Source organism: Lutra lutra, chromosome 16 (assembly GCF_902655055.1).
Source record: "Lutra lutra chromosome 16, mLutLut1.2, whole genome shotgun sequence".
NCBI lineage: Eukaryota > Metazoa > Chordata > Mammalia > Carnivora > Mustelidae > Lutra > Lutra lutra.
Window position 1 is genome coordinate 15,981,219 of NC_062293.1, and position 18,468 is coordinate 15,999,686.

The 18,468-nt window shown below is 39.1% G+C and overlaps 1 protein-coding gene and 1 non-coding gene across 13 annotated transcripts in view; one reads left to right on the plus strand and one right to left on the minus strand.

The window, feature by feature from the left end:
* The window catches only part of TLK2 (tousled like kinase 2), a 121,901-nt gene that overhangs the window by 90,567 nt on the left and 12,866 nt on the right, over positions 1-18,468 (minus strand). The window lies entirely within an intron of this gene.
* On the plus strand, positions 8,056-8,157 carry LOC125088213 (U6 spliceosomal RNA). Its single transcript, XR_007123617.1, has one exon. It is a non-coding gene; the product is annotated as a U6 spliceosomal RNA (small nuclear RNA).

Below are 18,468 nucleotides of genomic sequence, written 5' to 3' on the forward strand. Positions count from 1 at the left end.
TGATGGATTCCTGTCTCACACTGAGGTCTTTCATTCATTTTGAGTATATTTTTGGGTGTGGTGTTAAGGAAATGGTCCAGTTTCATTTTTCTGAATGTGGCTGTCCAATTTTCCCGACACCATTTGTTGAAGAGACTGTCTTTTTTCCATTGGACATTCTTTCTTGCTTCCCACAAGAGACTCTTAACCACAGAGAACAAGCAGAGGGTAACTGGAGGATGGTGGGGGTGGGGTGGGGGATGCGCTAAATGGGTGATGGGTATTAAGGAGTTTACTTGTTTCAATGAGCACTGGGTATTATATGTAAGTGACAAATTGCTAAATTCTACTCCTGAAACCAATACCACACTATACTTTAACTAACTTGAATTTAAATAGAAACTTGGAAGAAAAAAATTTAAAAGAAGTAAAACGAAGGGTCTCCATACTTTTTTTTTTTAGTCATTAGTAACACCACCTTTTCACACCATAGAAGGCAGCAATGAGAAGAGTCAGACTCCCAGAGATCTTGGGCACTGGCTAGTTGATCAGTGTTCCCATCAGTTAAATGGATGGGAAGTATACTAAATTCTTACCTGATCTGTGTAAGCAGAAGAGTCTAAGTCAAATGAACAAGAGCATAACTTCAGTCATTAAAAAACACAGAGCCGGGGCCCTCAATCAATCCCAAAGTTTGCGTCACTTTATAGACCTAGAATCAGTGAATGAAGGGGTCTCCTTGAGGAAGGATCCTATTATACCACCAAAAATTTACACCATTAATCTTTCTCCCTGCAAGCGTTCCCCAAAAGGACTACCACTGCCTTTTTTTTTTTACCAAGGTGACTCTGCATGGGAGAAAATGAAATAATCAAAGACTCCTTGAGGATTACTAGACACTGGCTCTGGCTCTAAACCTGGACTAATTCCAGAAGACCCAAAACATCAATGTGGTCCACCAGTTGGAAAAGGGGCTTAAAGATGTCAGCTGGTCAGTGGAATCTTAGTTCAGGTCCACCTAACAGTGGGTCATGAACACTGATGTGGTTATCTCTCCAGTTTCAGAATGCTTAATCAGAATAAACATACTCAGCAACTGGAAGAATCCCATCACTTCCAGAACGTTCCCACTTTAGCAGGGAGCACTGTATCCTTTTTTTTTTTTTTTTTTTTTTTAGATTTTTTTTTATTTATTTATTTGACAGAGAGAGATCACAAGTAGACGGAGAGGAAGGCAGAGAGAGAGAGAGAGGGAAGCAGGGTTCTCGCTGAGCAGAGAGCCTGATGCAGGACTCGATCCCAGGACCGAGATCATGACCTGAGCCGAAGGCAGCGGCTTAACCCACTGAGCCACCCAGGCGCCCCGCACTGTATCCTTTTAACTTATAAAATCATCTTCAGCAACACTCTCAAGAAAATTCTTTTTAAAGAACAAAATCAATTTATTTAAAAACTGGCAGCATCATTTCAATCTATTCCAATACAACTTTTATAACTATAAGCCAAAGTAACTGAGGTAGTTCTTTTACTGTAATAATCAGTCTTGATTCTAAGTAAAGCTATCTAATCTAGAAAACCAGAAAAACTGCTCAATTGAATCAACTGCCTTAACTCTAATAATAACTGTAGCAAACATACTTGAGTGGCATAAGTATAATGAAGTTCATTTTTTACTTCCATTCAATTATGAAAAGTGGGGTGATTCTATTGTGTATCTGAAACTAATATAATGTTGTATGTCAATTACACCTCATAAAAAGTCTTAAGTGTATACTTATGAGCACTGAGTAATATATAGAACTAATGAATCACTAACTGTACACCTGAAATTAATAGAACACTGTACATTAACTATATTGTGGAATTAGAAACTTAATTAAAAAAAAAACCACCTCCCAAACAAACAAAAAATCAGATTAACTGACATTTAGAGTGAATATACCTGGTCAAAACAACAATAGTAGCCTTTAACCAAAAATAAGTAAATAAGTAAATAAAGTTATTTTAAATAATTGTGTTTTAGTAAGGAAACAAAAATATTACAATACAGTGTCAAGAATTATTAATTAGTTAATATTAATGATTTTAGTAATATTTTAGTCCTGCCAAATCCTAACCATGTAATTTAATAATATCCATTTCCAGAAAACTAGGAAGCTCAACAATAAGAAGAAAAACAAGAACTCCTTTAACTGTCTGAGAAGAAACCTGGAAACCTGCTTATAAAAGTCTACATAATTCACTCCAGATCTGATGCATATAACAAAAAGAAAAAAAAAACAGATAATAACGTGTCAGCAAGAATATGGAAAAAGTTCATCTCTCATGCACTGCTGGTGGGATAGAAAATGCTGCAGCCACATTGGCAAAGTCTGGCAGCTCCTAAACTGGTTAAACTAATGACTGAAAAGAAAGATTCTTAGGGTTTTACATGCTTCAGTCTTTAACAGAGTACCTCTTCACCAAAAGATCCAGCAATTCCACCCCTAGGAATATAGCCAAGAGAAATAAAAACATATGTGCACCCAGAAATACAAACATGAATATTTTCAGCACCATTATTCATAATAACCAAAAAATGGGAAAAAAAAAAAACCCAAATGTCCTTCAAACTTAAGAATGGGTAAAAAAGGGGCACCTGAGTGGCTCAGCAGGTTAAGCCTCTGCCTTCAGCTCAGGTCATGATCTCAGGGTCCTAGGATCAAGACCCACATGGGGCTCTCTGCTCAGGGGGAGCCTGCTTCCCCCTCTCTCTGCCTGCCTCTCTGTCTCCTTGTGATCTCTCTGTCAAATAGATAAAATCTTTAAAAAAATAAAAATTAAAAAAAAAAAAAGGAATGGGTAAGAAAATATACGGCATATCCACACCCACAGTGAAGTATTATTTGGCAATGAAAAGACAAAGTACTGATACATGCTATAACAAAATGAATCTTGAAAACAGAAAATGATGCTAAAAGAAGCCACTCACAAAAGGCCACATACTGTATGATTCCATTTACGTGAAATGTTCAGAATATGTAAAGCTATACAGACAAAAACTGGACAGGCTGACAAGAGCTGAGAGGGATGGGAGTTTTGAGCGTGACATTTAAGGTGTAAATGTGTCTCTCTGAGGTGATAAAATATCCTAAAATTGATCGTGGTAATGGTTGCACAATTTTGTAAATGCAATGAGCCACTGAATTGTACACTTTAACTGATGAAGTGTATGTTGTGTGAACTATATCTCAATAAAGCTGTAAAAAAAAAAAAAGGGCGCCTAGGTGGCTCAGTGGATTAGGCCTCTGTCTTCAGCTCAGGTCATGATCTCAGGGTCCTGGGATCAAGCCCCACATGGGGCTCTCTGATCAGCAGGGAGCCTGCTTCCCCCACCCTCTGCCTGCCTCTCTGCCTACTTGTGATCTCTGTCTGTCAAATAAATAAATAAAATATTAAAAAAAAAAAAATCCAGTGCAATTCTGCTAGATACAGAAGTACTTACAACCATGAGAAGAAAGCGACTATGATGGACAGAGTACGTAATAACTGTGCCCTCCGGAGCTTCCCGATCATCAATTGAAAGGATTAGGTTTTCTCCCTTTAATTTTCAAATCCTTTATATCATTTCACGTATTTTTTAATTTTTTAAAAGAGATTTATTTATTCCAGAGAGAGAGCACAGGCAAGCAGGCCCAGAGGGAGAGAGACTCTTCAAGCAGACTCCTCACTCAATCTAACAACTGTGAGACCATGATCTGACCTGAGCAGAAGAAACCATGACCAGACACTGAACCCACTGAGCCACCCAAGCACCTTTTTTTTTTTTTTTTTTCCCATAGGTTCCGGAAATGCCTAGTGTGGACATTGAACTCATGACCCTGAGATCAAGAGTCCCTGGGAACACCCCCTCATATTTCTTTAAATAAGAGACAAAATACTATCTTAACAGATGTGTTTATAGGATGACTGTTTAAAGAACATGTAGCCACACCTAAATGGTAATCTCAAAATCACCTGTTGCATGAAAAACAAATTGCAGAACAATAACAGTATGATTCAATTTCTGTAAAAATTACACACCAAAATCAGTAATGTGTTTTCTATGCATAGATATGTATGCAAGTGGATAAGTACAATATTTTAAAAATCTAGATAGATACACCTCGAACTTCTCAGAGCAATTACAGTTCTCATTATTACAGAAGTATGCATGCATTCCTTAAGTAACTAAAAATTAGGGGCGCCTGGGTGGCTCAGTGTGGGTTGGAGCCTCTGCCTTCGGCTCAGGTTGTGGTCCCAGGGTCCTGGGATCAAGCCCTACGTTGTACTCTCTGCTCGCCGGGGAGCCTGCTTCCCCATCTCTCTCTGCCTGCCTCTCTGCCTACTTGTGATCTCTGTCAAAAAAAAAAAAAAAAAAAAAAAGTAACTAAAAATTAATCATTAAAAAACTAAATGTAAGGGAAAGGAGTTTGGCTTCAACACGTGTAGAAGCAACAACCATATGGACTACTATGTATTTCATTGTAAAGCTTGCAATTTAGCTTCAGCCTTTCTCCTTATGCTTAGAAACTTTACAGATTGAAAACTACAAGTTTAGGGGCACCTCGGTGGCTCAGTTGGTTAAGCATCTGCCTTCAGCCGAGGTCATAACCCCAGGGTTCTGGGATCAAGTCCCACACTGGGCTCCCTGTGCAACAGGGAGTCTGCCTGTCCCTCTCCCTCTGCCCTGCTTGTGCTCTCTCTCTCAAATAAATAAATAAAATCTTTAAAAAATTAAAAAATAAAAACTACGAATCCAATATATACAGACAGAAAGGAGAAGTTCTGTAGAAAATCCTGGGGGCACTTTCACAGTAAAGACAACAGAAAAGAAATGGTCTTAAGAACAAAAATATAGGGGTGCCTGGGTGGCTCAGTGGGTTAAGCCGCTGCCTTCGGCTCAGGTCATGATCTCGGTCCTGGGATCGAGCCCCGAGTCGGGCTCTCTGCTCAGCGGGGAGCCTGCTTCCTCCTCTCTCTCTGCCTGCCTCTCTGCCTGCTTGTGATCTCTCTCTGTCAAATAAATAAATAAAATCTTTAAAAAAAAGAGAGAGAGAACAAAAATATAAAGATCACTATATATAATCCAGATTTCAGATATCCAAGAAGTACATAACCCTGTTTGAGGATCAGTAAGTTTAAGTTCCTGGCTTTTACTGTTTTGAAGAGATCATTAATCCGTAAGAAACACACCTATTGCCATCTCTTATAGGGAAATATAACAAATTTCTATTGCAGAGCCCAATATATTGTTATATTGATTGTGGCACAACTTTTAGCAAGTCAACTGCTCTTTCTTGAGCCTCAATTACTCATCTGTAAAAAGCCAGGCAGACCAAAACAAAACAAAAAAAGCAAGGCAGACAACCCTAATGCCTTCTCTGCCCCTTCAAAAGCTAGAATTTAACACAGTCATTTTTAAGTTTATGCAATCCATGACTCTACCTCCTACATACACATCTTAGCTGTTCGCAGTTTCTACCTATCTGGTCTGGGAAAAGGTAGTTCAGAGATTTTCCACTAAGGCATGGCAATCTCATTTGCTCACCCTCCATTTTCAATTCCAAAAATTACACTACAAACCTATCATCAAGATGGTAGGTACACTTGGTATAACCCATATAAATACTCTTAGCTAGGTCACTGTTACTTATACCCCTAAACCACATTATTTCCTAAGACACATGATGGCTCATGGCTCAGAGTTAAGCACAGCAATTAAAAAATATAGACAATGACTTGGATTAAAGTGTATCAAAGCTACTTTAAAACTGGTGTCTTGGAGCATCTGAATGGCTCAGGTGGTTAAGCGTCCAACTCTGGTCTCAGCTCAGATCTCCATCTCAGGGTCATGGGTTTGAGTTCCCTATTAGGCTCCACACTGAGTGTGGAGCTTACTTAAAACACAACACCAAAAAAACCTAATGTCTTTACGTAACAGCTGTGAGGAGTATCACAAATTACATCCCTGACTTTTTTTTCTGAGTGATTTACTGTTAAAATAAGGAAAAGATTCAAAGTTAGCACTGTAAAAATTAATCTCACTCACTTGCATTTCCTGAATGGAAAGAATGGGATGGGCCAGTAGTGTGACCAATAGAAAAATCATTGAGAATAGTTGGTACCAAAAGTTTAAAATCAGACAGGTATAGGACTGAATCACTGAGCCAGTGTATTAAACTAGGCAAATCACTTAAGCTACATGATATATGAGCTCTGGTCTTCTCAACTGTGATAAAAAAAGATACTGCAAGGATTAAATAAAATAATACCATATATTGGGGAGGGAGGAAAACAATGCCTGAAATTAGGTGGTGCTCAATGAAGATTAGCCACTTTCCCCCTTTCTGGGAGTACAGGAGGATATTCAAGGTCCATCTTTAACAGGAAACTTTACCCAACTTAATGTTTATCCCAAGAGCACTGTAAAAAGGACTCATCGCTATGGACAATCAAAGGTGCCCCCTCCCTTTTTAAAATCATGATAAGCCTACTCTTTTTTTTTTTTAAGATTTTTTTTTGTTGACAGAGATCACAAGTAGGCAGAGATGCAGGCAGAGAGAGAAAGAGGAGGACCCGAGCCGAAGACAGAGGCTTTAACCCACCAAGCCACCCAAGCGCCCCGTGATAAGTCTACTCTTTAATCTCTATCTTCTATTTCCCCCACCTCCTCACCCACCTCCCCTCTGGTAACCATCAGTTTGTTCTCCAGTTAAGAATCTGTTTATTGGTTTGTCTCTCTCTCTTTTTTTCCTTGGCTCATTTGTTCTGTTTCTTAAATTCCACATGAGTGAAATGATGTGGTATCTGTCTTTCTCTGACTTAACTCACTCAGCATTATATTCTCTAGCTCCACCTACACTGCTGCAAATGGCAAGATTTCATTCTTTTTTACGTCTGAATTCCATTACATCTAGACACCACATCTTCCTCATGCATTTGTCTAATGATGGACACCGGGGGCGCTTCCATTGTTTGGCTATTATAAATAATGTTGCAATAAACACAGGGGTGCATGTATCCCTCTGAATTAGTGTTTTTTTCCAGATAAATACCCAGCAGTGCGATTCCTGGATCATCAGGTAGTTCCATTTTTAATTTTTTGACGAACCTCCATACTCTTTTCCACAATGGCTACACCAATTTGCGTTCCCACCAACAGTTCAAGAGACCAAGCCAACCGGTTTCATAACCCTTTAAACTGTCAAGCCTATATTACAGTAAAATGGTTTGTCCCACAAAGAGGTCAGATTATTCAACAAGTTGCAATGTATCAGATAAAACCAAAAGGTAAAGAGTTTGAACCATTTACCTAAATTAAAAATGCAGGGTACCTGGCTGGCTCAGTTGGTAGAGCGCATGATTCTTGATCTCGGAGTCATGAGTTCAAGACCCCACGTTGGATGTAGAGTTTAATTTAGAAATGCTAAACCAGGGATGCCTGGGTGGCTCAGTCAGTTAAGCCTCTGCCTTCTGCTCAGGTCATGATCCCAGGGTCCTGGGATCAAGCCCAGCATCAGGCTCCTTGCTCAGCAGGGAGCCTGCTTCTCTCTCTCGGCCTCTGCCTACTTGTGCGTGTGCTCTCTCTCTCTGTGTCTCTCTCTGACAAATAAATAAATAAATAAAATCATTAAAAAAAAAAAAAAAAGAAAGAAATGCTAAACCAGAGGCGCCTGGGTGGCTCAGTGGATTAAGCCTCTGCCTTTGGCTCAGGTCATGATCTTGGGGTCCTGGGATCGAGCCCCACATCGGGCTCTCTGCTTGGTGGGGAGCCTGTTTCCCCCGCTCTGTCTGCCCCTCTGCCTACTTGTGATCTCTCTGTGTCAAATAAATAAAAATAAAATCCTAAAAAAAAAAAAAAAAAAAAAAAGAAATGCGAACCCAGGGGCCCTGGCTGGCTCAGTGAGTGGAGCATGTGACTCTTGATCTTGGGGTTGTGAGTTTGAGCCGCACGGAAGGTGTAGAGATCACTTAAGCAGAGGATCGTTCTATAATCCTTTGTACTTCAAAGCCCTCATCAATGAAATAAGAATACAAGGTAACTTCTATTACAAGGAATTTCAGCAGCACATATTCTAAAATTGAAATGATACAGAGAAGATTGGCATGGCCCCACACAAAGATGACACACAAATTCATGAAGTGTTCCATATTTTTAAAAACTGAGGGTTGCTGGAGGGGAGGAGGGTAGAGAGATGAGGTAACTGGGTGATGGACATCAGGGAGGGTATGTGTTATGAAGAGCCCTGGCTATTACATAAGACTGATGAATCACAGACTGTACCCCTGAAACAAATAAATAATACATTATATGTTAATTAACTGAATTTAAATTTGAAAAATTTTTAAATAAAGTGGGGGAAAAACACAAGGAATTTTAACAAATATTCTCACTCTTCTGTTCTTGGGGAATGTTTTTACATTTATATTACTTGATGCTACTATGAATGGTATTGCTTTTCAAATTTCAACTGCCAACTGTGCATTGCTAGTATACAGAAATACAATGGATTTTCATACACTGATCTTCTATCCTAGCTCATCTTAAACTCTGATAGTTTTTTTAATCAAAATTTGTGGGATGCAGCTAAAACAGTGTTTTAAAAGAAGTAGAAATTCCTACATGTGCAATCATGTCATTTATAAGACATCTAAAAAATAAACATAGGTTTACTTTTCCTTTCCAATCTGTGAGCTTTTCCTTTTATCTGCCTTAATACTTCAGCTTGGATCTTCAGAACAGGTTAAACAGCAGTTGTGAAATAAATACCCTTGACTTGTTCTGGACATTAGACTGAAAGCATCCAATCTTTACCATTAAGCAAGAGGTTCACCCTAGGTTCTTCACAGATGCCTTTTATCAGATTAAGGAAGTTCCCTTCTATTCCTAGTTAGCTGACAGCTTTTATCACAAATTAGTAAACTTTGTTTAAATGCTTTTGATGGCAGCACCTGGTGGCTCAGTGGGTTAAGCCTGCCTTTAGCTCAGGTCATGGTCTCAGGTTTGGGGATCGAGCCCTGTATCGGGCTCTCTGCTCAGCAGGGAGCTGCACCCCCCGTACCCCCACCCACGCTGCCTGCCTCTCTGCCTACTTGTGATCTCTCTCTGTCAAATACATAAATTAAATCTTAAAAAAAATAATAATAAATGCTTTTCATGAATGTGTTACAAGGTCATTTGGCTTTTCTGCTTTATTTTATTAATATGGTGAATTACTCTGCCTTTAACGTTAAATCAACCTTGCAATTGGGATTAAACAAATTAGTCATGATGTATTATCCTTTATACATGTGTGTGTATGTATGTGTGTGTCTGCAGATTCAATTTGCTAATACTTTTTAGTGAATTTGAGTCTATATTCATGAGGGATATTGAGCTATACTTTTCTTTTTTCCTTGTGTCTTTTTAAAAATATTTTTTATTTATTTATTTGACTGAGAGCAAGAGAGATCACAAATAGGCAGAGAGGCAGGCAGAGAGAGGTGGGGGGGAAGTAGGCTTCCCACTGAGAATGAGAACCTGATTCAGGACTCGATCCCAGGACCCTGAGACCATGACCTGAGCTGAAGGCAGAAGCTTAACCCACTGAGCCACCCAGGCGCCCTCCTCATGTTTTTGCCTGGTTTGATATCAAGATAATGCTGTCCTCATAAATTTTCTGTAATTTGTGAAAATGTTTTTACTATTTCTTCCTTAAATGTTTGACAGAATTTACTAATAAAGCCATGCGAGTCTAGACTTTAATTTGTTGAAAGGTTTTGTTTGTTTTAACATTTTATCTATTTATTTGAGAGTGAGAGAGAGAGAGAGACAGTAAGAGAGGGAACACAAGCAGCTGAAGTAGGAGAGGGAGAAGCAAGCATCCCGCTGAGGAGGGAGCCTGATGTGGGGCTCGATCTCAGGACGCCGGCATCATAACCTGAGCTGAAGGCAGATGCTCAACGACTGAGCCACCCAGGCACCCCTGTGGAAAGGTTTTTAATTACAAATCCAATTTTTAAAAATAAATAGAGGGCTATTCAGATTTGCTTTCTCTTTCATTTCAGCTTTTTCTTTCCTTCTACTTAGTTTGCTCTTTTTCTAGTTTCTAAAGGCAGAATCGTGAGTCATAGATTTTAGACTTTTTTTTTCTTAAGATTTTATTTATTTGACAGAGAGAGAGGGGCGCACATGAGAAAGGGTGGGGGGTGATGGCAGGCAGAGGGAGAAGCAGACTCCTCCCAGAGCAGGGAGCCCAATGTGGGCCTCAATCCCAGGACCCTGGGATCATGACCTGAGCCAAAGGAAGATGCTTAACCAACTTTCTTTTGAAGCTTTAAGTTTCCCTCTAAAACACTGCTTTAGCTGCACCCCACAAATTTCGATATATTTGTTTTGATATATATATTTTTTGATATATATATATATATATTGTTTTGATATATATATTTGATATATTTGTTTTTCAAATTTGTTTTCATTTTCATTTAGTTCAAAATATTTTCTAATTTCCCTTGTGAATTCTTCCCCCCCACCTTATGAATTCTTCTTTGATCTACATTTATTTAGAAGTATGTTATTTAACTTCCAAATATTCGGCAATTTTCTAGATTTCTTTTTCTTTTTTATTTATTATTTAATTCCATTGTAGTTAAAGTACTCCTTATAAATTAAACCCTTTAAAATTTGTTGAAACAAACAAACAAAAATAAGGGGGATGCCTGAATGGCTCAGTGGGTTAAGCCTCTGCCTTAGGCTCAGGTCATGATCTCAGGGTCCTGGGATCGAGATCCCCATCAGGCTCTCTGTTCAGTGAGGAGCCCGCCTCCCCGCCTCTCTCTGCCTGTGAAATAAATAAATAAAATCTTAAAATAAAATGAAATAAAATTTGTTGAAACACATTTTATAGTCCAGCATATAGTCCACTTTGATAAATGTTACTTGTGCAGTTGAAAACAATGTGGGCATAGTAGTCTATAAATGTCAATTAGGTACAGTCCATTGGTAGTGGTGTCCAGTTCTTTTATATCCTTGCTGATTGGTTTGCCTGCTTGTTCTATCAGTTATTGAAAGGGACCACTGCAATTTACAACCACAATTATGGATTGGTCTATTCCTCCTTTCAGCTATCAGTTTTGGCTTTGCTCTATCACTGGATGCACACACATTCAGGACTGCTGGGTCTTCCCAATGAACTGATCCTTTTCTCATAATAAAATATACCTTCTTATCCCTTGTAATATTTCCCTTGTTCTGAAGTCTCCTTTATCTAACACATAGTCCCTCCAGCCTTCTCAGTGTTTATATAGTAACTTTTTCCATCCTTTCAATTACAAAGAGGTTAAAAATAAAGTGAGTTTCTTGTAGACAGCATACAGATGGGTCATATAACACTGACCTAACCTGACACTCCCTTCTAAATGGAGTGCTAGACCATTAACAATTTATTTAATATCAATATATTTGATTTAAATCTACCATATTGCTAATTTTTTCCTTATTTGTCACATCTTCTTGTTTCTTTTCCGTCTCTACCTTCCTTAAGACTGATGTGTATTTTTCTTTAAATATTCCATTTTATCTCCACTGAGGGATTATGAGTTATTACTTCTTTGTTGCATTATTTTTTTTAGTGGTATTTAACTTATCACAGTCTACCTTCAAATAACCAGAAAGACTATTTGAAATCAGTAACATATAGACCAGATCTTAGAAATTACTGTAGGAGCACGTGCAGGAGAACGTAGGTGGCAGTTGGCTAAACATCTACCTTAGGCTCTGGTCATGATCTCAAGGTCCTGGGATCCAGCTCCATGTTGGGCTCCCTGCTCAGCAGGGGAGTCTGCTTCTCCCTCTCCCTCAACTCATGCTCTCTCTCTTGTTCACTCACTCTCAAATAAACAAAAAGTTTAAGAAAAAGAAAGGAAGGCTGGCAGGAAGGAGGAGGGAAAAAAGGAATTAACTCACTGTAATCAAAGGTTTGGTAGTAAAAGCAGAATCCCATTACAGCAAATGTCACTATAAAAAGTTCTAGAGAGCACTTGGCTGGCTCAGTTGGAAAAGTGTGTGACTCTTGATCTCAGGGTTGTGAGTGTGAGCCCCATGCTGGGTGCAGAGATTACTTAAATAAATAAAAAATGTTAAAAAAAAAAAAAGTTCTATAAATATACCCCATAATAGGAATTTTCTCCTAAGCTTCTGTTTCAGAAATAAATAAAACTTTGGAGAACTAGTTAAAATAAATTATCTACCACGCATCTGAGTGGTTCAGTCGGTTGAGCACTTGACTCTGGTTTCAGCTCAGGTCATGATCTCAGGGTCCTGGGATCGAGTCCCGCATCGGGCTCTCTGCTCAGCAGGGAGCCTGCTTCCCTCTCTCTCTCTCTCTGCCTGCCTCTCCATCTACTTGTGATCTCTCTCTGTCAAATAAATAAATAAAATCTTAAAAAAAAAAAAAAAGAGAGTTTCATATATACACCATCAACTATCTCTAAATAAATTAAATCTCAGGGCACCCGGGTGGCTCACTCAGTAAAGCATCCAACTCTTGATCTCAGGGTCATGAGCTCTAGCCCTTCTTATTGGGCATGGAGCCCACATAAAAGTAAATACATAAATAAATTCTACATTGGGCATGGAGCCTACTTAAAAATAAATAAAATCTCTTAACTTTCTAATTCATTATATGGAGCTGCTGTTTTCTCTCTAGGATGTACAGAATTATGACTTGCAATACTATGTATACCACCAATTAATTCCATTATCCCAACCCATGAAAGCACTATAGAATTTGTTATGGCTGAGAGTTTATATGTAATAGTCCTTTAGCAGAAATTAATATGGGTCCTCATCTAAACCAGAGAACAGGTGCTTCTGGGTGGCTCAGTTGGTTAAGTGTCTGCCTTCCGCTCCGGTTATGATCCTAGGACCCCGGGATGGTCCTAGGGATGGAGCCCTGCACTGGGCTCCCTGAACAAGGAGCCTGCTTCTCACACTCCCTCTCCCTCTGCTTGTGCCTTCTCTGTCAAATAAATAAATAAAATCCTTAAAAATAAAAATAAACCACACAATATATATTATTGACACATACACACACAGAACTCAAAAGAGCCTTGGAAGTTATCTGGTAGAGGACTGTTCCTTAGATCCCCCAGTAAATCCTAAACAACAGGGTCTCTGTCTACCTACAGTTTATTTAAAATGCCAAACTGGGGCACCTGGGTGGCTCAGCCGGTTAAGCGTTTGCCTTCGGCTCAGGTCATGATCCCAGGGTCCTGGGATCGAGTCCCTCGTCAGGCTCCCTGCTCAGCGGGGAGCCTACTTCTCCCTCTCCTTCCCCCTCCCCCTGCTTGTGCTCTCGGTCTCTCCCTCTCTCATAAATAAATTTAATTAAATAAAAAAATAATAAATAAAAGAACAAAATGCCCAACTGAGGGATGCCTGGGTGGCCCAATTAGTTGAGCATCTGACATCAGCTCAAGTCATGATTTCAGGGTCCTGGGACCAACCCGCATCGGGGGCGTCTCTACTAGGGGCGGTGGGGGGAGTCCACATCTCCTTCCCCTCATGCTCAAGTGCACTCTTCCTATTAAATAAATAAAATCGTTATTAAATAAATACTCTCTATTAAATAAATGAAATGTCAAATTGACTCGACGTTAGCTAAAATTTTATCAACTCCATACAGATAAACTTCAAATCCTTACAGTAAAACTCTTACTTTTCAAAAGTACTGATTAATAAAATTAAGGAAACAAAAAAATAAAATTTATTGCTTAATAAATTCAGTTTAAAAGGGAAAAAAAAAGACCTTTTAAAACAAGGTCTTCCTGGGGGTAAAGGGAAGAATAATAAAAGGTTGGGAATTAGAGGCAAGTCTCCTGCACAGTAACTCCCCATACAACATCTCTTAATAACTACTCACATGCTCAAACACTTTCTGTAAAAGACAAATTATGTGTTCTAATTGGAGGTAACTAACTACTAGATAGTATTTTCTAACCCTATCATGAGTCACAAAACTTTTTAAGAATGTATGAAAACCATAGGAAACTCTTACCTCCCAAAAAAGATACATCCATAAATACACATAAATTTTACCTATGATACATCCATAAGTATATACAAATTTTACCGACCATTTTATGAGAATCAAGAACCCTAACACCTGTCCATGGACTCCCTTACCATAACTAACCATTAAGAAACCAATGTTTTCATTCACTGATACACGGATTGATGACTAATGGATAGATACAAAAATATATTCCTCTTCTCTATGGAAAGTAATGTGCCTGTAACTACCAAAATTACAAATGCTCATATCCTCTGACCCAGCAATTCCACTTCTAGGGACATTATCCTATAAACATATATGAACACGTTCAAATGTCATTATGCATAAGGTTATTCACTACATCACTGCTCTATCAACAAAATCCTGTTTTCCATTTAGGTGTCAATCAACAGGAAACTGATTACATTATGGTTCAGCTGCACAACGGAATATTAAGCAGCCTTAGGAAAAAAGGACAAGGAAGCTCTCTATATATTATTGTAAGACAATTTCTAAGATTTTAAGCACAAAAAGCAAAACATACAATACTATATATACTTGTCACTGTGTTTTTTAAAAATGGAGGGGGCTAATACAGCAAAGTATTTGTGTGTGTACACACACACACATATACATCAAATATACATGATTTGTATCACACATATATATATATAAATAAAAGAAACTGCTAGTAATAGCTGCCTTCAGGGAGGGAGACCAGATGGATACAGTCAAAGAGATGTCTCACTGTGTATCTTTGAAATCTTTTCATTTTTGTATTAATTAAATATATCGCCTAATCATAATTAATTCTTCAAAAAAGAACCTCTATCCTAGACCCTAAGCAGTTCTGTTAAACTTCAAAACCAAGCAGTTCTGTATCATCATTCTGTGACTTATTCTCTAATAGTATTTTATCAGAACATTTCTTAAGTTGTTTGTTTACAGTGTATCTTACATGATCTTTCTGAGCAACATAGAAAAAGTCTCATCTTCTCCAGACACAATCTGACTCTTAAGCAAATTACACTCCCTTCTTTTAGGCTCACAGTACTTTCACATCTCTATATCCACCCCACACATCTGGGTTCATGTCTGCCTGATTATAAGTGCCTCAAGAGTATACAGTGCATCTTGCTGACTTTTTTTTTTTTTCCTAAATCCTCAGTGATGCCTAGACATAGTACAAACTGAGGAAAAGTTGGTTGAACTCAATTGTTGAAAAATTTGAATATTAAAATTTCAATATAGCTATTATGTCTCTTCTCCTTCACCTTATCCAGATTAGCATACAAGCGGGTCAAACAGTCCATAATATTAATGGAATATTTTGTGTCTTGGTTCTAGCTGGTCACTTGGTAATGTAATGCAGACTGGATAAGTTAGTTTTGGTTTGATGCTAGTAGCTTCTGCTAAATTTGAACATTAAATCTATTAGAGTTAATTAATAGAAGATATCCTGAACTGGAGGCACCATGTCCTGAGATCAACAGCCCTTCAAATTACATTTTAATTCCACAATTAATCCGCAGTATTCCTCTGAAGTCAAGCAGAACAGGCACTAAATTAACACCAACTGTGACAGCAGTTTAGGTGATAAGTCACATATTTACTCTTCACAGAAGCAGTTACCAGTCATACGGGTCGTGTCCATTCCAGCAGACACCAATATCTTGTTATCTTTATGGGGGCAACATTAACAGTCTTCATAGGACTTAAGATTTAAAGCAACACTGGTTAAAATAAAATCTAGGACACCAAATTTGGACAGCTTGCTATTTTTGTTCTAAAATTAGTTAAAATAGCGATGCCTGGGTGGCTCAGCCAGTTAAGTGTTTGCCTTTGGCTCAGGTCATGATCCCAGGGTCCTGGGATTGAGTCCCACGTCGGGCTCCCTGCTCAGGGGAGAGCCTGCTTCTCCCTCTCCCTCTGCCTGCCACTCCCTCTGCTTGTGCTCTCTCGCTGACAATAAAATAAAATCTTTAAATAAAATAAAATTGGTTAAAATAAAAGGCTATCCTATATAACTCACCAAATCACATGACATGACTTAGTTTTTCCACTTACCAGATTAATAGTACCATTTGCACAAACTGCAGTTTAAGTATTATTATTAGCTCTTCTACAGATGTTAATGAAATTGCTAAGACTTTGAAGGCTTTTGCTGGATGTGAACTGAAAGAAAAAGAATCACCCTTTTTGGCTGTTCTTTGTTGATTAAAAGGACTGAGGGGGTCAAACTCATTACTGACAAAATAATGAAGTTTAATATGATCCAGCCATTCCACTTCTGCATATGTACCCACAGACATCTGTGCACCCTTGTTCACAGCAGAAGTACAGCAGCCAAAAGGAAGAAGCAACCCAAGTATCCAAAGACAGACAAATGGATAAATAAAATGCGGTACATATAATGGAGTACTATTTAGCTTTAAAAAGGAAATTCTGGGGCACCTGGGTGGCTCAGTGGTTAAAGCCTCTGCCTTCGGCTCGGGTCATGATCTCAGGGTCCTGGGATCGAGCCCCACATCGGGCTCTCTGCTCAGCAGGAAGCCTGCCTCCTCCTCCTCTCTCTCTGCCTGCCTCTCTGCCTACTTGTAATCTGTCTGTCAAATAAATAAAAAATTTTTTTTAAGATTTTAATTTTTTATTTATTTATTTGACAGAGAGAGAGATCACAAGCAGGCAGAGAGGCAGGCAGAGAGAGAGGAGGAAGCAGGCTCCCTGCTGAGCAGAGAGCCCGATGCGGGGCTCGATCCCAGGACCCTGAGATCATGACCCGAGCCGAAGGCAGCGGCTTAACCCACTGAGCCACCCAGGCGCCCCTAAATAAAAATTTTTATTAAAAAAAAAAAAAAAAAAAAGGAAATTCTGACATATGCTGCAACGTGGATGAGCCGTGAGGATACTATGCTGATTGTGTTTTTGTGATTGTGTAATAAGCCAATCACAAAAACACAAATACTATATGAATCCGTTTAGATGAGATTTCTGAAGTAGTTAAATTTAGGGGGCACCTGGGTGGCTCAGTGGGTTAAGTGTCTGCCTTGGCTTAGGTCATGATTTCAGGGTCCTGGGATCGAGCCAGTGTCAGGCTCTCTGCTCAGCGGGGAGTCTGCTTCTCTCTCTCCCTCTACCCCTGCCCCCATCACAGCCCACCACCCCTCATGCTTACCATATCCATCGCAAATAAATAAATAAAATCTTAAGAAAAAAAAAGTAGTCAAATTCATAGAAACAGAAAACAGAACAGTAGTTGCCAGGGACTGAGGGGAGGGCTAATTGGGGAGTTAATGTTCAGTAAGTACAGTTTCATTTTTGCAAGATGAAAGGTTCCTGAGAGAGATGGCAGTGGCGCTGCACAGCAAAGGGCACACACTTGGCTTACTGTACGTTCAAGAATAATGAGAACGGTAAATCCTCTGTGCATTTACCACAATAAGAAAAACAGTAAAGTTTAATGACCAAGAAATTTAGGAAAGCAAAAAGGCTAAGAACCTTGGAAAACAGGCAAAACTCATAAACCAAACGGAGAAGAGCTCCCATGGTACTTCGGATCCTCTAGGCTGCTTTAATCTGCAGAGGAGTGTTCCTTGGGTAGAAAGCAAGAACAGACCATGAAGATTACACTTATCATGGGCCACCTGGCTGGCTCAGTTGGTACAGCACTGGACTCTTGACTTTGGGGTTGGGAGTCTGAGCCCTACGTTGGGGGTAGAGTTTAAAAAGAAAAAAAGAAGTACACTTAACCACGATGAGCACTGAGTAATGTGGAGAATTGTTGAATGGCTATATTGTACACCTGAAACTAATATAATACTATTAACTATGCTGAAACTAAAAACTAAAAAAAGAGAACAGTCCAAATTATGAAACAATATTTCTTATGAAAGTCTTAAGGGCAAAAAAGCTGACTGGGGAGCAGGCAGGCGCTAAGACAAATAACCCTATGAGAGAAACTCTATGGCTCCACACTAAGCCAAAAGACTACCCTTAAATGAACCAAAGAGAACAGAGAGATGGGAAGGTGAACCCCTCTGTAGGGCAATGTCACCAACACCCAGGAATGCTTTTATTTTTAGTACGTCTAAAGTCTAAGGAAGGAATATTTGGGACTAGAAAAAGTAAAGCTTCTTTCTAGGTTAGGAAACTGGACAACTGCACTGTAAAAAAAGTCAAAGAGGGGACGCCTGGGTGGCTCAGTTGGTTGAGCGGCTGCCTTCGGCTCAGGTCATGATCCCAGAGTCCTGGGATCGAGTCCCACATCGGGCTCCTTGCTCAGCAGGAAGCCTGCTTCTCCCTCTGCCTCTGCCTGCCACTCTATCTGCCTGTGCTCACTCTCTCTCTCTCTCTCTCTGACAAATTAATAAAAAAAAAAAAAAAAAAAAAAGTCAAAGAGAAAAGCCCAAGAAGCATTTAACATGGCTAATGC